Raw genomic sequence first — 24,000 nt, 5'->3', positions numbered from 1 at the left:
TACACGATAACATATTGAAAAAAAAAATTGAAAAACTTTAAAAATGGTGGAATCGAGTGTCGTCGTAGCTTCTGCATCAACGACCCACAAGGTTCTCCTAATTGTACCCAGCAACTACGGGCTCACCATAGCCCGTGCTACTTGCAACTTTCTGTTGCAGGTAGCGAATCTTGAACAACAATGTACTAGGGTGGCGAGGAGGTGTCACAGGTAGGGTGGCGAGGAGGTGTCAGGTAGGGTGGCGAGGAGGTGTCAAAGGTAGGGTGGCGAGGTGGTGTCAGGTAGGGTGGCGAGGAGGTGTCAGGTAGGGTGGCGAGGAGGTGTCACAGGTAGTGTGGCGAGGAGGTGTCACAGGTAGGGTGGCGAGGAGGTGTCAGGAAGGGTGGCGAGGAGGTGTCACAGGTAGGGTGGCGAGGAGGTGTCACAGGTAGGGTGGCGAGGAGGTGTCAGGTAGGGTGGCGAGGAGGTGTCAGGAAGGGTGGCGAGGAGGTGTCACAGGTAGGGTGGCGAGGAGGTGTCAGGTAGGGTGGCGAGGAGGTGTCAGGAAGGGGGGCGAGGAGGTGTCACAGGTAGGTTGGCGAGGAGGTGTCACAGGTAGGGTGGCGAGGAGGTGTCAGGTAGGGTGGCGAGGAGGTGTCACAGGTAGGGTGGCGAGGAGGTGTCACAGGTAGGGTGGCTAGGTGGTATCACAGGTAGGGTGGCGAGGTGGTGTCACAGGTAGGGTGGCGAGGACGTAATTAAGCACGCACTCTGGCTGTAGGGGGAATAAAGCGACACGTTCACACACAGAGATCACAATAGCGTGATGCATCAAATTTACAAATCCACAAGGGCCGTGACGAGGCTCCTCGTCACGGCCCTTGTGGATTTGTTCACTTGATGTGACACGTTGTTTTCCTTTGATTTTGATTAGTCTGCCCCCTATTAATACACTGGATAGCCTGTTGGACTAGGAAGGTCATTAATACACTGGATAGCCTGTTGGACTAGGAAGGTCATTAATACACTGGATAGCCTGTTGGACTAGGAAGGTCATTAATACACTGGATAGCCTGTTGGACTAGGAAGGTCATGTCAAGGATTGTAACTAAGACTTGTATCTCTAACTTCGTGGTTTAAGGAAATATGCAGCATTAAGTCTGGGGATGCACGGCATGGAGAGGAGACGCATGGCGGTGGGGCTCAGGGACACAGTTATTGTAGGGACAGACGTCTAGATGACAAAACATGCTTCCAGCAGGAGTGGCAAGTTATGCACGAGCTAATACACAGAGGTTAGAATCAGAGAAAATGATGAAGAGAGAGTTAGATGATATGAGGTGACACTGAATGAAACAGGAAATAAGCAATATATGTGAGAAGTTACTACAGAAATTAAGAGCCAGAGAATTACACAAAGATGATAAATAGCAAGAAACGGCAGAAAGATGAGAATTTTAAGGAAGAATTTAAATACATAAATAGCTGCTGAACGTGCCAACTGGCAGAGCTAAGAACTGTGTGTGAGAAAACTTCTTGAGCTGGGAGGAGTACAGTAAATTCTAGAAAAAGTGTCAGCTATTCATGACAAAGAATTTCACGTGAGATTAAAAACCATAGAGAACAAATTAGAGGGATTGAACCCTGGAAATGAGAACATATGTGCCCAAGTAATTGCAAAAGTAAGACAATTGGGAAAGAAATGGTGGATGTAGATCTGCTAATAGCAAACTCCTAAAACATAAAAGAGCAAACAAGAGAGAGAAAGAACACTGATTCAGGCCTTCCAAACGCAACAGATGAAACTAAAGCTGAACGCTTGCAGGGAAAAAAAGGTTATCAGCCACACGCATCCTTAGACTACTACACCTGTACGAGGCTGAGAGAGTTAGAAGTTTACAGACTGGGATCATATGCAACAGCACAGCAACATCGAAGAATTAGACCACTAAAATTGGTATTTGTAAACGAGGTGACACCCAGTATCCTGTCGAGACGAAAACGCAACCCGAGAGATATAGAGGCTACTGAAAAATATACTTTGAATATGATGAATAACGATGAAAGAGAAAGATAGAACAGTGCAGGGAAAGAGCAAGAAAGAAAGGGGGAAAAAAGAGAGATAAGTTAAGAGGTGTGGAGAAAGAGAGAAGGGGGCAACTGGGGAAAGAAACCCACACCACTTCCCAGCAGCCTAAGGTGCAATCAATCCAAAATAATGTCAGGAGGCAGGCAGGCGTCCGAGAGCTTACAGTAAGAACAGGGAGGCACACAGTTACCACCAGTAACCAGTGTTGACAACAAAATTATAACCCAGGCTCCACACTTGTATTCTTCTCCCAGTCAAACCTATCAACCTCCTACCACCCATCTTTCCCTCCTCCTATCCCCTCTCCCACACCTTTCCCTCCTCCTATCCCCTCTCCCACACCTTTCCCTCCTCCTATCCCCTCTCCCACACCTTTCCCTCCTCCTATCCCCTTTCCCACACTACACAACTATTGTTTCTGTACCTCATTAATTCCTAATCCACAGCATATATCCATAGCCAGCTCCCAGCCAACAAGTCCCCCTCTCTCTCCATTACCCCACTAACCAACACTACCTCACTACCCTCCACTCCCAGGCTCACTCATCCAACTCTTTCCATACCTTTGGGAGCCGGTCGGCCGAGCGGACAGCACGCTGGACTTGTGGTCCTGGGTTCGATCCCAGGCGCCTGCGAGAAACAATGGGCAGAGTTTCTTTCAACCTATGCCCCTGTTACCTAGCAGTAAAATAGGTACCTGGGAGTTAGTCAGCTGTCACGGGCTGCTTCCTGGGGGTGCAAGCCTGGTCGAGGACCGGGCCGCGGGGACACTAAAAGGCCCCGAAATCATCTCAAGATAACCTCAAGATAACCTTCTACACCTGAACCGACCCAATACCCGACCCCCAGGCTGAGAGCTGCCCATAGAGAACAGTATCAATGAGGAGGTTATCTTGAAGGTTATCTTGAAATGATTTCGGGGCTTTAGTGTCCCCGCGGCCCAGTCCTCGACCAGGCCTCCACCCCCAGGAAGCAGCCCGTGACAGCTGACTAACACCCAGGTACCTATTTTACTGCTAGGTAACAGGAGCATAGGGTGAAAGAAACTCTGCCCTTTGTTTCTCGCCGGCGCCTGGGATCGAACCCAGGACCACAGGATCACAAGTCAAGCGTGCTGTCCGCTCGGCCGACCGGCTCCCATCGCTCGGCCGACCGGCTCCCATAGTACATAATACCTCCTCCGGCTAAAGGTAACATAATACCTCCCCCGGCTAAAGGTATTAAATGTGCTAAAGCTAGAAGCTAGAAGAAAAGGGGCGGGTAATATGATCACTACATACAAAATAACAGGAATCTAAAAAATCGACAAAGAGGAAATCTTAGCATCTGCAAGGAACAAGAGGTCATAAATTCAAGGTAAAGAAACAAAGGAGCCGAACAAATATTTTACGTTCTCTTTTGCAAAGTGGTTGATGGTTGGAACAAGTTAAATAAGGAGGAGGTGGAGGCCAAAACCGTCAGTAGGTTCATAGCGTTATATGACAGAGTGCTGGGAAGACGGGACACCACGAGCGTAGTTCTCATCCTGTAACTACACTTAGGTAATTACACACATGGGGCTAACATGTACACACGTGAACAAATCCACATGGGCCGTGACGAGGATTCGAACCTGCGTCCGAGAGCATCCCAGACGCTGTCTTAATCGCTGACCTTAATTGACATGGTTAAAACGTCGACATGGTCACGGCCCTTGTGGATTTGTTAATGTGATGCATCACGCAATTGTGATTTGTGTGTGTAATGAACACACACGTGTTAAAGGCACTTCAACCTCGAAAATATTAAAATAACCTAGAAACACTTATACACTTCAAGGGTAACATCCTTAAACATTGAATCTTGTTGATACTGTAAAGATAGAACTCGGGATAAGAGTACATCGCTCGCGGAACATCGCGCCCGCCGTCTACTGCCTCGTATCGCTCCCAGACCGCAGTGTTCCCCTGACTACCGTCTACTGCCTCGTATCGCTCCCAGACCGCAGTGTTCCCCTGACTACCGTCTACTGCCTCGTATCGTTCCCAGACCGCAGTGTTCCCCTGACTACCGTCTACTGCCACACACTCACGCTCATCCCAAGTTAACTGATCAACTGATTTGATATGCAGTCCAAGAGTAACAGCAAGGCCATTCACGACGGAACCTGGATATATACCAACAGGTTTACCCGGATCAACACAACTCTACTCCCTCTCCCGCCTGTTCTGTATGCTACTTTGGTTATGTATTTATATATACAGTAAGTAACACCTGATGTCCTGGCCAGGTTATCTTGAGATGATTTCGGGGCTTTAGTGTCCCCGCGGCCCGGTCCTCGACCAGGCCTCCAACCCCAGGAAGCAGCCCGTGACAGCTGACTATCACCCAGGTACCTATTTTACTGCTAGGTAACAGGGGCATAGGGTGAAAGAAACTCTGCCCATTGTTTCTCGCCGGCGCCTGGGATCGAACCCAGGCCCACAGGATCACAAGTCCAGCGTGCTGTCCGCTCGGCCGACCGGCTCCAAGCCAGGGGGAAAGTATGAAATGTTCCGCATTTAAAAAAAAATGTCACCTACTATTGTTAAAAGAAATATTTCTGAAATTTTTATAAAATGTTTATTTAAGCTTCCAGTTATGAAGCTTAACTGGATTTAAGCTTCCAGTTATGAAGCTTAACTGGATTTAAGCTTCCAGTTATGAAGCTTAACAGGATTTAAGCTTCCAGTTATGAAGCTTAACTGGATTTAAGCTTCCAGTTATGAAGCTTAACAGGATTTAAGCTTCCAGTTATGAAGCTTAACAGGATTTAAGCTTCCAGTTATGAAGCTTAACAGGATTTAAGCTTCCAGTTATGAAGCTTAACAGGATTTAAACTTCCAGTTATGAAGCTTAACAGGATTTAAGCTTAGTCAACTGCATCTCAACTTCTCCTACTTTCCTTTTTTTAGTCTCCCTATATTGATCACTATCCCTCCTCTCGTTCTCTACTTTTCCTCCAATCATTTTATCTCCCTCCCTCCAACATTACTTTACAAACCCTCCACCTCTCTCCTCTTACGAATAGAAGTGTATTTTAAACAAGAATGGCCACACTGACCCCCACACAACACCGCTCCTGTGCCAGGTAAGTTACGGGCTCACCATAGCCCGTGCTACTTGCCCCGCTCCTGTGCCAGGTAAGTTACGGGCTCACCATAGCCCGTGCTACTTGGAACTTTTTTCGAGTAGCTGAATCTATAACAACAACAACAACACACTGACTCAGAGAAACCTGGGTTCAGATGCCTGTGTACACGCTGAGGCCGCCCTGGTCACCACACTCGCCACACAACACGGCCTCTCAACTAATACGTCTCGTTTAGTACGTAGTCGCCTCCAACATACAAATTACACCATGAAAATAGCGACTCACAAATATCCACGTTTTCTGTGTATCGGTGGGTCAGGTTAGGTGGCTGGCTTGGGTTATTAATTATTATTGCTCGGGGTGACATTCCCGGTTAAGTTAGCACTTTGCATTTTATACGTTGTGGAAAGTCGCGATAACGGGCTGGACTAAAACACCAAAGAAAACGAGAACACGTTTTCTTTTCACGAAAAGAAATTTTAATGAGACGTCTCCTTGAATTTCTTGAAATTCAAGTAGAATTTCAAGAAATTCAAGTAGAATTTCAAGAAATTCAAGGAGAATTTCAAGAAATTCAAGGAGAATTTCAAGAAATTCAAGGAGAATTTCAAGAAATTCAAGGAGAATTTCAAGAAATTCAAGGAGAATTTCAAGAAATTCAAGGAGAATTTCAAGAAATTCAAGGAGAATTTCAAGAAATTCAAGGAGACGTCTCAGCGCGGGGACCCCAATCCAACCTAATCTGTTTAAAGTTATTTTGAACCAGCGTCATCTACTTAGACACCTTGACTTTGCCTAACAGGCTTTTGCGAATATATGCAGAACGCACGACACATTAACGTGGGTGAAAATTTACACATCTAACCCACAAATCTGAAAAATATAAATAGTGACGCTGTTTCGCTTCGTCTCGGACCATCATTCTCCTTATGGGACGGACCGAAACGTCGTCACTTATGACTGACAACATAATCCAACCTACATACTCTAACAATCAAATTACCTGTCTAGCCTAACCGAATTGGCTAACCTGACCGAACCTAAATTGCCTAACGAGACCCATCTTACATGAGCAACTATACTACCTGAATTGTACCTGGGTTCTGGGAGTTGTTCTACTCCCCAAGCCCGGCCCGGGGCCAGGCTTGACTTGTGAGAGTTTGGTCCAACAGGCTGTTGCTTGCAGCGGCCCGCAGGACTATATATCCACCACAGCCCGGTTGGTCCAGCACTTCATGAAAAGACTACTGAACCTAACATTACCTCTTACATCTTGACTGTCTGCTGACGCGGCCCGCCAGGCTTTTAAGAACCCCAACCAATCTCAGTGAGAAAGAGATAAAAGACATTCGTATGGTTATCTTGGCCAGATCCGACCAATGTATCAAAAACTAGCTGCTGCACTCAAAATAATGAAAATTTCGCGAGGGCATGAGAAGTGAGATCTCGCTGCGAGGAAGAACAAGGCGGAGTGTCCCCCTACTTGGCATGGAGACACGGGTCACCGCTCATATTTACCGACCATACGTGCCTACACACACACTAGCACATCATCTTCAATCAAATGGAAGAAGGCAGTTGCAACCAACAGCGCAGCTCCATCGGTCGATCACTCATGATAAGACATTTATGATGCAGACTGACTCCCCTCCACGAGTAATCACCGTCTCCTCCTCGGAACAGAGCTCCAGAAGAACTCCACTAGCACCTCCGGCTAGTGTTTCTGGGCGTCCAGCAGCAACTATTCTCTGCTTGACTCCTGTGACCAGCGATATACCATCAGATGATAATCCTTCTTGCCTCGACTGAGCCCTGGGGCCTTGTCACTACTATTCTTCCCAATCCTTTGCTTTCCTTTCTTTGTATTGTATTTAGCCCAGTCTTATCCCCCGGCACCAAGCTGCCCCACGAGGCCAATCGAGGCCCAGACCATGTGCCAGGTCCGTCCCTGGCCTCATTCACAAGTTTTGATGGAGTTGTCTGCCCATCTTCCCTGGCCACCCCTCACGGCCACCCCTCACGGCCACACCCTCCCTTGCCCACCCTCTCTGTCCACCCCTCACGGCCACACCCTCCCTTGCCCACCCTCTCTGTCCACCCCTCACGGCCACACCCTCCCTTGCCCACCCTCTCTGTCCACCCCTCACGGCCACACCCTCCCTTGCCCACCCTCTCTGTCCACCCCTCACGGCCACACCCTCCCTTGCCCACCCTCTCTGTCCACCCCTCACGGCCACACCCTCCCTTGCCCACCCCTCACGGCCACACCCTCCCTTCCCCACCCTCTCTGTCCACCCCTCACGGCCACACCCTCCCTTGCCCACCCTCTCTGTCCACCCCTCACGGCCACACCCTCCCTTGCCCACCCTCTCTGTCCACCCCTCACGGCCACACCCTCCCTTGCCCACCCTCTCTGTCCACCCCTCACGGCCACACCCTCCCTTCCCCACCCTCTCTGTCCACCCCTCACGGCCACACCCTCCCTTGCCCACCCTCTCTGTCCACCCCTCACGGCCACACCCTCCCTTGCCCACCCTCTCTGACCACCCCTCACGGCCACACCCTCCCTTGCCCACCCTCTCTGTCCACCCCTCACGGCCACACCCTCCCTTGCCCACCCTCTCTGTCCACCCCTCACGGCCACACCCTCCCTTGCCCACCCTCTCTGTCCACCCCTCACGGCCACACCCTCCCTTGCCCACCCTCTCTGTCCACCCCTCACGGCCACACCCTCCCTTGCCCACCCTCTCTGTCCACCCCTCACGGCCACACCCTCCCTTCCCCACCCTCTCTGTCCACCCCTCACGGCCACACCCTCCCTTGCCCACCCTCTCTGTCCACCCCTCACGGCCACACCCTCCCTTGCCCACCCTCTCTGTCCACCCCTCACGGCCACACCCTCCCTTGCCCACCCTCTCTGTCCACCCCTCACGGCCACACCCTCCCTTGCCCACCCTCTCTGTCCACCCCTCACGGCCACACCCTCCCTTGCCCACCCTCTCTGTCCACCCCTCACGGCCACACCCTCCCTTGCCCACCCTCTCTGACCACCCCTCACGGCCACACCCTCCCTTGCCCACCCTCTCTGTCCACCCCTCACGGCCACACCCTCCCTTGCCCACCCTCTCTGACCACCCCTCACGGCCACACCCTCCCTTGCCCACCCTCTCTGTCCACCCCTCACGGCCACACCCTCCCTTGCCCACCCTCTCTGACCACCCCTCACGGCCACACCCTCCCTTGCCCACCCTCTCTGTCCACCCCTCACGGCCACACCCTCCCTTGCCCACCCTCTCTGTCCACCCCTCACGGCCACACCCTCCCTTGCCCACCCCTCACGGCCACACCCTCCCTTGCCCACCCTCTCTGACCACCCCTCACGGCCACACCCTCCCTTGCCCACCCCTCACGGCCACACCCTCCCTTCCCCACCCTCTCTGTCCACCCCTCACGGCCACACCCTCCCTTGCCCACCCTCTCTGTCCACCCCTCACGGCCACACCCTCCCTTGCCCACCCTCTCTGACCACCCCTCACGGCCACACCCTCCCTTCCACGCCCTCATGGTCACCCCATCCCCCATGCCACACACTCCCTGCCACACTCTCCCAACCCTAAAAAATAAAATCTTATGGTTTATATTTAGAAATATTTGTGTATTTTCATCATACAATTCAAGTTGCATAATGCCGGTGTTACAAACACCTTTATTGCTGTGTATAATATCTATAGCACACTCCTCTCTATATTACACGTCTAAATAACTAAATATTATTACATTTATTATACAGGGTGTACGTACAGTGTAGAGTGCAGCTCACGACTTAAATTTATGCACTGATAAAATAATTTAAGTTACCTACGAAAATTTACGCTTAACAAATGGCTAGTATGAGAGTAATTGACATTATTTGGAACACTGATACAAGATGACAAGCCAGGTGAAAACTGCACGATCCTGGCCGTGACTTAGACTCCACAGTGCAAGTACAGGAGGACCACCACAGTGCAAGTGTGTACTGTGTACCGTGTACACCGTACACCACCTTGTACACCACATATGTAAGACCAATCCTGGAGTATGCGGCCCCAGCATGGAGCCCGTACCTTGTCAAGCACAAGACGAAGCTGGAAAAAGTATAGAGGTATGCCACTAGGCTAGTCCCAGAACTAAGAGGCATGAGTTACCAGGAAAGGCTGCGGGAAATGCACCTTACGACACTGGAAGACAGAAGAGTAAAGGGAGATATGATCACTACCTACAAAATATGACATTCCCTGAGGAATTGACAGGGTCGATATGGGTAAACTATTTAACACGGATGGTACGCGAACAAGGGATCACAAGTGGAAACTGAGTACCCAAATGAGCCACAGGGACGCTAGAAAGAACTTTTTCAGTGTCAGAGTAGTTAACAAGTGGAATGCATTAGGCAGTGATGTGGTGGAAGCTGACTCCATACACAGTTTCAAATGTAAATATTACAGAGCCCAGTAGGCTCAGGAATCTGTACATCAGTTAATTGACGGTACAGTTTATGCAGGACCAAAGAGCCAGAGCTCAATCCCGGTAAGCACAACTAGGCGAGTACAGTGAAAGCACAGAAGGACCACCACAATGGAAGCAATAATAATGGACTGGTCACCCCACGTGCCCGACTAGTTGGGATTACTTAACACAAGTATTATTATTCAGCAAAATCCCAACCCATCCTCCTGAAAGGACAGCAATTATAGTAACTAATTGCTCAAAATTACGAATATGTAGTGATAGACCACCAAAAAAGTTCACTTATTGAACTTTTATTTTATAGAAACCGGAAAATAAAGCTAAAAAAACTAAATTAAACATTTCTAAGCCAGGTACAGCACACATACGTACAATAACGACTACGACAGCATGTATAAGGCCAAGAGACGTTAGGTTAAAAAAGAGAAAATCAGTAGAACTCAAGAGTATTCGAACCTATGGTCCCCTGACGATAGGTAAGGTTCTATATGTTGCGGTTAAAACGTTTCCCATTTGGCCAAATTCAATAACACGAAACGTCAACTTAGTGGTGGTCCATCAGTACATACTGGCACTTTCCAAAGTTACACTATGTACTATCGTGTAAGGAGGATAAGCTGCAAAATTCACAATAGAATCTACTAACACTATGCCAGCAATTATAATAATAGTCCTTAAATGATTAATTATCAATTATTCCTGTAAATAATAAGATAGGTTTATTGTATTCACATGCGACTGATTAGGCTAGGCTTCATCTGAACTGGAATCTACATGCGACTCATGTTAAATATCATTAGTATATACCCAAATTGTTCTCAAGTGGGTAACAGTAATAACATAAATGAAATGGCAATATTGACGGTTGAAATGGCTATACTGATGCACTCGTTGGGGGAATAATTTATATATACAAGAATGAATGTCGCGTAACAACGGAAAAATACAAATGAATGCTTCTCATTGTCACAATCAAACAATGCTTGTTCTTGATCTAGTTTCATTATAAAGAGTGCGGTCACTAAATCACAATCAGCACATACATAATCTGGAGGCACTGTTCGGGAAATACAATAGTTGATTGTAATATCACCGCTCAACATGGATATCGTAGCCTCGCCCCAACAATAACCTAACGCTTCACACTTCAGTAGTCACGTGCCCACTACATGTCTTATAAGAGATCTTCTCTGGCAAAGTTTATACAGATAATTCTCTTATGATTATTGCATCACAGCTTAACTGTGTGTAGGAGAACTACTCTTCTCAACTCCACACCTGACTTACGCTACGACTCTATATTACCTGTCCTCTTTCGCCCAATTTCGTGAGAGGTGAAACTGTTAGTCCTCTTAAATGAACGCACTATTTTTTTTTTTCACGCAATCAACCCCCGGCGTAAAAATTCAGATGGTTTAGGAAAATTAAAAATATGTTTAATATTGACTCATTTATGGACTAACTAGTATCGACACTGGTTCGGTGCGTAGCCTATGTTTAGACACTTAATTCTTGAATTTATTCTATTCGTAAGTCCACTACGGGCTCACCATAGCCCATGCTACTTGGAACTTTTGTTCCGAACAACTGAATCTACAACAACAAACCACTGTAATGTTTACGGAGGAGAACTAAGATGGGGGGTTGATTATTCAAGTTCAAATACGTTCATTGAGACAGTAAGATACATCCCAAAAGGCTAGAGTAGCTTAGGCTATTTTTACCCTTTCCAAGTTAGTTGAATTTTCACAAAGTTGTGACAGTTCCTCATCCATAAATGGTCGTTAAGTTCCATTGCGTTTCTCCTCTTACCACAGAAGTGTGTGTGTATGTATGTGTATAAAGTATAAAGCTGATCAGAATTACATTTCACCATTATAAATTCATATTAATGCATTCATAAATCTGTGTATCTATGTATTTACGTATGTAACTTAGCCTAACATTTTAAAACCACTACGATCACCTTCTGTGGTTGTTCAATAAATCTCTGAAGTGTATGTTTGACAAATCTTTCACCCTGTCCATGGAGGACAGAAGAAAGTGTATATATGCTGGTTAGCATTGTAAGTGTGGCCACGTCTGTGGTAGAAAATAAAAATAATCAAAAAGTACCGCCACACCAGATGATAAACACTGGTGGCTTCTGGTTCCTAAGCCTTACAATTAGGAGTCTAAGAGCAGGTCGATGTACTCACAAGGCGTGAGTGTCTCTCACGAACACGAAGGACTGCAGTAGTGTTGCAGATGTTGCTCACCAGACGTTAGTGCTGCCATGTTGCTCACCAGACGTTAGTGCTGCCATGTTGCTCACCAGACGTTAGTGCTGCCATGTTGCTCACCAGACGTTAGTGCTGCCATGTTGCTCACCAGACGTTAGTGCTGCCATGTTGCTCACCAGACGTTAGTGCTGCCATGTTGCTCACCAGACGTTAGTGCTGCCATGTTGCTCACCAGACGTTAGTGCTGCCATGTTGCTCACCAGACGTTAGTGCTGCCATGTTGCTCACCAGACGTTAGTGCTGCCATGTTGCTCACCAGACGTTAGTGCTGCCATGTTGCTCACCAGACGTTAGTGCTGCCATGTTGCTCACCAGACGTTAGTGCTGCCATGTTGCTCACCAGACGTTAGTGCTGCCATGTTGCTCACCAGACGTTAGTGCTGCCATGTTGCTCACCAGACGTTAGTGCTGCCATGTTGCTCACCAGACGTTAGTGCTGCCATGTTGCTCACCAGACGTTAGTGCTGCCATGTTGCCCACCAGACGTTAGTGCTGCCATGTTGCTCACCAGACGTTAGTGCTGCCATGTTGCTCACCAGACGTTAGTGCTGCCATGTTGCTCACCAGACGTTAGTGTTGCCATGTTGCTCATCAGACGTTAGTGCTGCCATGTTGCTCACCAGACGTTAGTGCTGCCATGTTGCTCACCAGACGTTAGTGCTGCCATGTTGCTCACCAGACGTTAGTGCTGCCATGTTGCTCACCAGACGTTAGTGCTGCCATGTTGCTCACCAGACGTTAGTGCTGCCATGTTGCTCACCAGACGTTAGTGCTGCCATGTTGCTCACCAGACGTTAGTGCTGCCATGTTGCTCACCAGACGTTAGCGTTGCCATGTTGCTCACCAGACGTTAGTGCTGCCATGTTGCTCACCAGACGTTAGTGTTGCAGATGTTGCTCATCAGACGTTAGTGCTGCCATGTTGCTCACCAGACGTTAGTGTTGCCATGTTGCTCACCAGACGTTAGTGTTGCAGATGTTGCTCACCAGACGTTAGTGCTGCCATGTTGCTCACCAGACGTTAGTGCTGCCATGTTGCTCACCAGACGTTAGTGCTGCCATGTTGCTCACCAGACGTTAGTGCTGCCATGTTGCTCACCAGACGTTAGTGCTGCCATGTTGCTCACCAGACGTTAGTGTTGCAGATGTTGCTCACCAGACGTTAGTGTTGCAGATGTTGCTCACCAGACGTTAGTGTTGCCATGTTGCTCACCAGACGTAAGTGTTGCAGATGTTGCTCACCAGACGTTAGTGCTGCCATGTTGCTCACCAGACGTTAGTGCTGCCATGTTGCTCACCAGACGTTAGTGCTGCCATGTTGCTCACCAGACGTTAGTGTTGCCATGTTGCTCACCAGACGTTAGTGTTGCAGATGTTGCTCACCAGACGTTAGTGCTGCCATGTTGCTCACCAGACGTTAGTGCTGCCATGTTGCTCACCAGACGTTAGTGCTGCCATGTTGCTCACCAGACGTTAGTGCTGCCATGTTGCTCACCAGACGTTAGTGCTGCCATGTTGCTCACCAGACGTTAGTGTTGCAGATGTTGCTCACCAGACGTTAGTGTTGCAGATGTTGCTCACCAGACGTTAGTGTTGCCATGTTGCTCACCAGACGTAAGTGTTGCAGATGTTGCTCACCAGACGTTAGTGCTGCCATGTTGCTCACCAGACGTTAGTGCTGCCATGTTGCTCACCAGACGTTAGTGCTGCCATGTTGCTCACCAGATGTTAGTGTTGCCATGTTGCTCATCTACGATTACTAAATCGGGTTGCCAGCAGCATCTACATGACCACTGTAAGATAGGCAGATCCTTCTCGTCACTAATCAACACACTCGCCACTGAATGTTTATAGTCCTGTCCAAATTTTCTTGTTCACAAATACTACTAGAGTGAACGTGCCTGTATTGTTGTCGTGCCCGATACAGTTGTTGCTCAGTTAATGGTTAACTGCAAGGCACGGTGCTCTACAAGCAATGACCCGGTATTCAGCACAGACCACTGAGAGTGAGCGTATCCACTCTGACATCAGACAACAGAGTGCCAGTTCACGACCCGAGGACTCTGACGTGTGACGTCATAGATCGCAATGCTCTAGGATGGGATGACGACGGAAATAAGACCTGAGGTTTGTCAAGCGCTATGCTGAATACCAGGAACGACACACTAAAACATTCATAAAAGCTAATAGCAACCTCATCATAGACACCCTAGCATACAAAAGTAGCCTTAAGTGCCTATGCTAGGCGATGAGGCATTCACAATCGACTTGAGAATGGTCCAGGACGGACCGAAACGTCGTCGTCCCTTCACCTTCTAGTGTGTGGTCTGGTCAACTGGCTATGTTAGTTGATAGCGTCTATGACTCTCAAAAGGGGTGAACAATATAATGTTAAACGCCTAGAGCAATTGTTCAGCAGGTTGTCACACACCACTTACGAGGATCCTTAACCGTTGTCACACACCACTTACGAGGATCCTTAACCGTTGTCACACACCACTTACGAGGATCCTTAACCGTTGTCACACACCACTTACGAGGATCCTTAACCGTTGTCACACACCACTTACGAGGATCCTTAACCGTTGTCACACACCACTTACGAGGATCCTTAACCGTTGTCACACACCACTTACGAGGATCCTTAACCACAGACTCTTCGTCAAAAGTCCGGCAAGACAACCTAGTACATTAGCGAACGAGTTAAGAATTGCATATTGTGTGTTGTCAAGAACATTATGTAGTATTAGTATGCTGGGTGTATTCCTTCGTCATGAAGCTCCTCAGAGTGTCATACTGGCGTCCTGTCCGACCAGTGCACTACCGACCACCGAGGGAGGGAGGGAGGTGTGTGCCGCTTGTACTCAACACAGTTAGTTTGATCTGTTTAACATTCATCTCGGCAAAGCGGAGTGCAGGGGGATTTTATCACCGTTGTGTCCAGGGTGCCAGGGTCGCCACGGTACACCTGGCTCCTGTGTTGGCCCCACACACACAACCCGTCCTCTTGCCTAATACACCCCATTTTCTACGCAATCGATCAATACGCTCAAAATGTGACATTGGTAAAAATGAAATGTAGTAAGATATTGACGTTTTCTATGAATCGCATCAATAGGCTAGGTAGGTCCGTTTGCGTTCGAACGTTTCTGGCTAGGCAGAACGGACTGCCTTCACGACGTATACACGCCAGATTAAGCACCTTGCTCTCACGATTTAAAACTCCGTCAAAAATGCACCTGTTTTACCTAACCAGAAACGTTTGGACCGAAACAACTCGCCTAACATATCGAGCACATTCTCAGAAATCGTTAATAATGCGGTGCTTTATTTCTTTTACTGAAACCCATCTATTTTGACGGATTGGTCAATTCCTTAAAAATAATGTGTACTAGGTGAAAGCTAGGACATCTTAGCATCTAGCAGCCTACACCCGTCGGGTCGTTCAGGTCACAGCTAGCAGCCTACACCCGTCGGGTCGTTCAGGTCACAGCTAGCAGCCTACACCCGTCGGGTCGTTCAGGTCACAGCTAGCAGCCTACACCCGTCGAATGTTTCAGTGTGTGTGACCCTTCAGAATTACCAAAATGAAACATGGACTTTTTTTAAAGAAACAATCCAGCGTAAACAATCCGCCAATGGTGGCTGTAAGCGTTGTTTTCTCTGGAGGATGGTTGTAGTATGGTGACTCGGGTGAGAGTGCTGACACACACACACACACACACACACACACACACACACACACACACACACACACACACACACACACACACACACGCACGCCAGAGCTCAACCCCCGCAAGCACAATTAGGTGAGTACACACACACACACACACACACACACACACACACACACACACACACACACGTCCTTGACTTGTATACCATGCAAGGTGATGGAGAAGATCGTGAGAAAAAACCTGGTAGCACATCTGGAGAGAAGGGACTTCGTGACAAATCGCCAACATGGGTTCAGGGAGGGTAAATCTTGCCTTACAGGCTTGATAGAATTCTACGATCAGGTGACAGATTAAGCAAGAAAGAGAGGGCTGGGCGGACTGCATTTTCTTGGATTGTTGGAAAGCCTTTGACACAGTACCGCATAAGAGGCTGATACATAAGCTGGAGAGACAGGCAGGTGTAGCTGGTAAGGTGCTCCAGTGGATAAGGGAGTACCTAAGCAATAGGAAGCAGAGAGTTACGGTGAGGGGCGAGACCTCCGATTGGCGTGAAGTCACCAGTGGAGTCCCACAGGGCTCTGTACTCGGTCCTATCTTGTTTCTGATATATGTAAATGATCTCCCGGAGGGTATCGATTCATTTCTCTCAATGTTTGCGGACGATGCCAAAATTATGAGGATTAAAACAGAAGAGGACTGTTTGAGGCTTCAAGAAGACCTAGACAAGCTGAACGAATGGTCGAACAAATGGTTGTTAGAGTTTAACCCAACCAAATGTAATGTAATGAAGATAGGTGTAGGGAGCAGGAGGCCAGATACAAGGTATCATCTGGGAGAGGAAATCCTTCAGGAGTCAGAGAAAGAAAAAGACTTGGGGGTTGATATCACGCCAGACCTGTCTCCTGCAGCACATATCAAGAGGATAACATCAGCGGCATATGCCAGGCTGGCCAACATACGAACGGCATTCAGAAACTTGTGTAAAGAATCATTCAGAACTTTGTATACCACATATATCAGGCCAATCCTGGAGTATGCGTCCCCAGCATGGAGTCCATATCTAGTCAAGGATAAGACTAAACTGGAAAAGGTTCAAAGGTTTGCCACCAGACTAGTACCCGAGCTGAGAGGTATGAGCTACGAGGAGAGACTACGGGAATTAAACCTCACTTCGCTGGAAGACAGAAGAGTTAGGGGGGACATGATCACCACATTAAAGATTCTGAAGGGAATTGATAGGGTAGATAAAGACAGGCTATTTAACACAAGGGGTACATGCACAAGGGGACACAGGTGGAAACTGAGTGCCCAAATGAGCCACAGAGATATTAGAAAGAACTTTTTTAGTGTCAGAGTGGTTGACAAATGGAATGCATTAGGAAGTGATGTGGTGGAGGCTGACTCCATACACAGTTTCAAGTGTAGATATGATAGAGCCCAATAGGCTCAGGAATCTGTACACCTGTTGATTGACGGTTGAGAGGCGGGACCAAAGAGCCAGAGCTCAACCCCTGCAAACACAACTAGGTGAGTACAACTAGGCGAGTACACACACAGGGGGCCTAGTGGATAGCGCGCAGGGCTCGTAATTCTGTGGCGCGGGTTCGATTCCCGCACCAGGCAGAAACAAATGGGCAAAGTTTCTTTTACCCTGAATGCCCCTGTTACCTAGCAGTAAATAGGTACCTGGGAGTTAGTCAGCTGTCACGAGCTGCTTCCTGGGGTGTGTATGTGTGGTGTGGAAAAAAAAGTAAAAAAAGTAGTTAGTAAACAGTTGAGAGGCGGGCCGAAAGAGCAAAGCGTAACCCCGCAAACACAACTAGGTGAATACACACACAAAGTGACCTGAACGATGTGACAAGGGCTATAGGCACAGATGGAATCTCCCCTTGGATACTAAAAAGAGGAGCAGAAGCACTGTGCCTGCCACTCTCCATAGTGCAGGCGATGAGTCACAATAACGTGGCTAGAGTATGTTGACCAGATCACACACTAGAAGGTGAAGGGACGACGACGTTTCGGTCCAGGACGGACCGAAACGTTTCGTCCCTTCATCTTCTAGTGTGTGGTCTGGTCAACACTCTCCATAGTGCATAACAAATCACTGATAACAGGTGAACTGCCAAAAATCTGGAAGACAGATAATGTAGTCCCGATATACAAGAAGGGAGGGATAGGCAGGAGGCACTGAACTACAGGCTAGTGTCCTTAATTTGCATTCCATGCAAGTTGATGGAGAAGATTGTGCGAAAAAAGCTAGTGGAATATCTGGAGCGAAAGAACTTTGTAACACAACATAGCATGGGTATAGGGATGGCAGGTCCTGCTTCACAGGATTAATTAAATTCAACGACCAGGCAACACAAATCAGGCAAGAAAGAGGGGGTGGGCAGACTGCATATTTTTGGATTGCCAGAAAGCCATTTACACAGTACCGCACAAGAGACTAGTGCAAAAGCTGGAGATGCAGGCAGGAGTGAAAGGGAAAGTACTCCATTGGAAAAGGGAATACATAAGCAACAGAAGACAGCGAGTCACTGAGGGGGTGAGGTCTTAGAATGGTGAGGCGTCACCAGTGGAGTCCCGCAGGGTTCAGTCTTTGGACCTATACTGTTCTTGGTACATGTAGATGATCTCCCAGAGGGTATAGAATCGTTCCTCTCATTGTTTGTTGATACAACAATTATGAGGAGAATTGAGACAAAGGAAGATAGCATGAGGCTACAAGATGACCTAGACCAACTGAATAAATTGTCCAGCAAATAGCTACTAAAGTTCAACCCGAGTAAATGTAATGTAATGAAACTTGGCGGTGGAATCAGAAGGCCAGGCAATGGGAGATGAAGTCCTTCATGAAATGGACCTAGAGAAAGATCTATGAGTTGATATCACACCAAACCTGTCTCTTGAAGCCCACATAAAAAGAATAACATCTGCGGCATATGCGAGGCTGGCTAGCTTCAGAACTGTCTTCAGGAACCTGTGTAAGGAATCATTCAGAATCTTGTACACCACATATGAAAGACCAATCCTGGAGTATGCAGCCCCAGCATGGAGCTCGTACCTTGTCAAGCACAAGACAAAGCTGGAAAAGCTTCAGAGGTATGCCACTAGGCAAGTCCCAGAACTAAGAGGCATGAGTTATGAGGAAAGGCTGCGTGAAATGCACATCACGTTGCTGGAAGACAGAAGAGTAAGTGGAGACATGATCACTACCTACAAAATTCTCAGCGGAATTGACAGGGTAGATAAAGAACTGTTTAACACTGGTGGTAAGCGAACAAGGGGGGACAGTTGGAAAATGAGTACCCAAATGAGCCATAGGGACGTTAGAAAGAACTTTTTCAGTGTCAGAGTAGTTAACAGATGGAATGCATTAGGAAGTGATGTGGTGGAGGCTGACTCCATACACAGTTTCAAGTGTAGATATGATAGAGCCCAATAGGCTCAGGAATCTGTACACCGGTTGATTGACGGTTGAGAGGCGGGACCAAAGAGCCAGAGCTCAACCCTGGCAAGCATAACTCTGCGAGTACAACTAGGTGAGTACACACACACACACAACGCACGTTCTCCAATACTCTCACGATATCAAGTCAGTGAATAGTCTTAATGATTATATATAACCCCTGTTTAACAAAGCACCATAATCCGTGCGAACTAGTTGACCAATTTACGTACAAATTGGTAACAATGACTTCCTCGTCTTCCCTCCGTCACCCTCTCCCACCCCCCTCCTTCCCTCCCTCTCTCTCCCCCTCCGTCCCTCCCTACCCTCTTCCACCTACTCATCAACTGAACTCTCTCTTCGATTCCGTAAAGGATGTTATCGAGGATCACAAACCCATCATCTTAGGCAAGACAGTAAATATATATAATAGACCAAAATAACATTATCATTTTGGAAGTGACAACAACATGAGCGCTCCCCCTCGCCCCCCCCCACACTCCCTGGTCGCCGGCACCACCATCTGGGACGGGTGCCGGCGACAGGCACCCACCGTCTGGGACGGGTGCCGGCGACAGGCACCCACCGTCTGGGACGGGTGCCGGCGACAGGCACCCACCGTCTGGGACGGGTGCCGGCGACAGGCACCCACCGTCTGGGACGGGTGCCGGCGACAGGCACCCACCGTCTGGGACGGGTGCCGGCGACAGGCACCCACCGTCTGGGACGGGTGCCGGCGACAGGCACCCACCGTCTGGGACGGGTGCCGGCGACAGGCACCCAACTCAACCTTGGCGACCGTGAATCAAAAATGTAGTTCCTTGTCATCGACGTACAGAAGCGACATCCGCAACATACTACCATTCTCCGTATTCCTGCCGGGTCCCTTATTATTATGTCAGTTTCAAGTAAAATATTACAGCAATGGAATTCAAGGAGTACAAACACAATTACGTTCAGGAAAATGGTCGGTGAGAATGACGATTGGTCGAAATGGCGGAGAGCCAATCACGAAATGACGGATTAGTGTCTTGACAGACAATTAAATGAACAAGACTTTTTTTTTAAATTGGTACACCTGCATTTATTATGCAGCTATTTTAGACTATAAGAAGAGTTATATACTTTGTGTCAACAGCTATGCAATGCTAAAAAGAAATAGCATCACGCAAGATGGTTAGTCAAAAAGGTTCAATAAGAGATCATTAGTCTGTACGGGCAAACTCTGGGTGCATTATGATAATATCTTCATGAACACGAGAGTTAAGAAAGCAACTCCAGGTACCTCATACCGGCTCCAGGGTCTAATGACTGGACATTCAATAATGTATTGTGCGAGATCATGACTCAGGTTACTCACTGAGTGCTTAGGTTCGGGAGATTCATCACCTAAAGCCACCTGCCACAGGTGATGGTACAACCTGATGCCAGCAACCACCATTTTTTTTTATTAATACATGAGGTACATCTGCATTAGTGCAGCTGCCCTAGACTATATGAAGTGGAGTACAGTGTGTTAAAAAAGCTAACTAGGTGATGCTAAGAAATCCCCATCACACAGGATGGTTAGTCATACAGAGGCATGTGATAAGCGGTCTGCACTGGCAGACTCCGGATGCATTTTGAGGATATCAACAACACAAGATTGAATAAGGCAGCAGTGGTAATACAAGTCCCCATCTCGCAGGATGGTTAGTCATACAGAGCCATGTGTTTAGTAGCCTGCACTGGCAAATTTTGGGTACACTGTGAGGATATCTTCAAGAATACGAGAGTGAATAAAGTAATTGCAAAGCTCCAGATACCTCATGCCAACTGGTCTGAAAGGTCTAATAACTGGGCATTCAGTGATGTAGTGCGGGAGATCGTGCCGTAGTTCCTGCTCACAGAGTTTGCACCTGGAGTGCTCAGGATTGGGAGACCCGTCATCTGCAGCCACCTGCCACAGGTAACGGTAACCCAACCTGATCCTTGCAACCACTGTGTCGCACAGTATGTGCCAATAAAGCCCGTGTATACTCTACGGTTTTCGCACCCCAGATTTCATTACCCGGATTAAGCGACTTTAAACTCCTTGTCCAGACTTGAAGACATGAAAAATTATGTTTTTGAGGTTAAAGTTGGATATTTTAATGGTAGTGTAGTAGCCGCCTACACTATTAGATAGTCAGGTCACATGATGATGTGCCCGAAACGCTTTGTCTAACTACTGACTTCTTGAGTATACATCTGTAACAACTGATTAACATGTTATGAATAGTTTTACATAAATTATTATTAAATACATATTATTATTGTGTTTAAGGTTTACCAGCGGTCAACACACCTTGCGCTGCGTCAATATCTCATAATCACTCCAGGAACATCTGAGACCCTTAACAGGCTTTTCTCCTACACAGTTTCTCCCGTCTATACCAACCCTGTGAGGTGACAGTTGTGTGAGAGCAGCAGTGGGCAACTGGCATGAGATAGTTGACACTAACTCAGGTTCAACAGTATGCATGATACAAGGCCACAAGAGACATCGCAACAGGCGACCTCTGCAAGACGAGGGACAAATGTCGGCCCAAAAAAGCACACACAAGCTAAAAAAACACATCCACAGTGTTTGGATGTGTTTGATAGCTTGTATAATGTGAGTATGTGTGTAGAGACGAGAATAAATTCAAACAATACCCGCTGCTCATTCCATAAATGCAATATTTAAAGACCAAGAAGAATGTAAATACAGGAAGAGTCAAAAGAGTACTCGAGCCAAACTACACGAAGCAAGAGTGAGCCAGGGGAGCAGGAGGCGGGAGGCAGAGGCGGCGCTCTACACGACTCACACACTGCAATGCAGTAAACGTTTCCACACGCCTCAACGTCCTCCCCAGTGAACGTTGTACATTGTCGCTGTAAGTCTGTACACATATATATTTCATGTGTGAGCGCGTATATGTTACTTTACACAATTATATTCTAATACATTGTGGGAACATCTATACACGTGGGTCCTCTACATGGTGAGCGCGTAACGTGACAATGATTTTTACCTGAATTTACCTGAAGGTCAGCCCCCCTCTGCTAGCCTCAGGAAGATAGGAAGCTGGCTGCTTGTTAATGGTCTCCGCATTTTTCCTGATTTTCTTCCCCAGTTGGATTTTGAACTGCAGTAATGTCCTGTCATTAACAGCTTAATGTGATGATTTTTTTTTCTTTAGCAGGGATATTCCTGCGCGGGCCCTAAGCCTCTGGCTGGCCCACTAAGTGTTGCTTGTTTCTGTTTTACTTGAGCGGAGTATGAGTATTTATGACTCGTATGGTCGCTTCAGTAAGATTTTGTTCCCATGTGTTTAACAACTTGATACCTGGTTGATGGGGCTCTGGGAGTTCTTCTACTCCCCAAGCCCGGCCCGAGGCCAGACTTGACTTGTGAGAGTCAACTTCTTCTGCTCCGTTGAATCTACGTTGAAATGTTATTGGGTTTGTAACTGTTGCGATGTGCTGTTGATCACAATATACCCTTGACGGTACCACCTGGAGGATCACCAGGGGGTATTTCTCAGTCATGTCATTCTCAGTCATGGGCTGACCACCTTGAGGACAGGGCCAAGCATGGCTCTCCTGACTTCAGTCAAGAGATGCTGGCAATGCCAACATTGTCAGCAGGACGTACGTACGTACGTACGTACGTGTGTGTGTGTGTGTGTGTGTGTGTGTGTGTGTGTGTGTGTGTGTGTGTGTGTGTGTGTGTGTGTGTGATGGTGACAAGTGTGGTACCTTGACCTGAAGCAAGACAGATGTCCCACTAGACCCCAGGCACGTGAGGCCGCCAAGCGTGGCTTGTGAGGGGTGAGAGTGGTCTGTGACGGGGAGGGCCGTCAGAGTTGTCTGTGACGGGGAGAACCGTCAGAGTGGTCTGTGACGGGGAGGACCGTCAGAGTGGTCTGTGACGGGGAGGACCGTCAGAGTGGTCTGTGACGGGGAGGGCCGTCAGAGTGGTCTGTGACGGGGAGGACCGTCAGAGTGGTCTGTGACGGGGAGGACCGTCAGAGTGGTCTGTGACGGGGAGGACCGTCAGAGTGGTCTGTGACGGGGAGGACCGTCAGAGTGGTCTGTGACGGGGAGGACCGTCAGAGTGGTCTGTGACGGGGAGGACCGTCAGAGTGGTCTGTGACGGGGAGGACCGTCAGAGTGGTCTGTGACGGGGAGGACCGTCAGAGTGGTCTGTGACGGGGAGGGCCGTCAGAGTGGTCTGTGACGGGGAGGACTGTCAGAGTGGTCTGTGACGGGGAGGACCGTCAGAGTGGTCTGTGACGGGGAGGACCGTCAGAGTGGTCTGTGACGGGGAGGACCGTCAGAGTGGTCTGTGACGGGGAGGACCGTCAGAGTGGTCTGTGACGGGGAGGACCGTCAGTGGTCTGTGACGGGGAGGACCGTTAGTGGTCTGTGACGGGGAGGACCGTCAGAGTGGTCTGTGACGGGGAGGACCGTCAGTGGTCTGTGACGGGGAGGACCGTCAGTGGTCTGTGACGGGGAGGACCGTCAGTGGTCTGTGACGGGGAGGACCGTCAGTGGTCTGTGACGGGGAGGACCGTCAGTGGTCTGTGACGGGGAGGACCGTCAGTGGTCTGTGACGGGGAGGACCGTCAGTGGTCTGTGACGGGGAGGACCGTCAGTGGTCTGTGACGGGGAGGACCGTCAGAGTGGTCTGTGACGGGGAGGACCGTCAGTGGTCTGTGTTGTCTGGTCGTAAGGCTCGTGAGGGGTGAGGGAGAGGCGTCAGTGAGGGGTGAGGCAGGCTAGTGTGAATGATGGGTGAGGGAGGAGAGTGTGAGTGAGGGAGGAGAGTGTGAGTGAGGGGAGGCGAGTGTGAGTGAGGGGAGGCGAGTGTGAGTGAGGGGAGGCGAGTGTGAGTGA

The 24,000-nt window shown here is 48.5% G+C and overlaps 1 protein-coding gene across 1 annotated transcript in view; it reads right to left on the bottom strand.

Moving 5' to 3' along the window:
* Nucleotides 1–24,000, bottom strand: part of LOC123767476 (uncharacterized) — a 376,092-nt gene that overhangs the window by 281,921 nt on the left and 70,171 nt on the right. The window lies entirely within an intron of this gene.

Source organism: Procambarus clarkii, chromosome 74 (genome assembly GCF_040958095.1).
Source record: "Procambarus clarkii isolate CNS0578487 chromosome 74, FALCON_Pclarkii_2.0, whole genome shotgun sequence".
Taxonomy (NCBI): Eukaryota; Metazoa; Arthropoda; class Malacostraca; order Decapoda; family Cambaridae; genus Procambarus; species Procambarus clarkii.
This window is presented reverse-complemented; position numbering and strand designations above follow the sequence as displayed.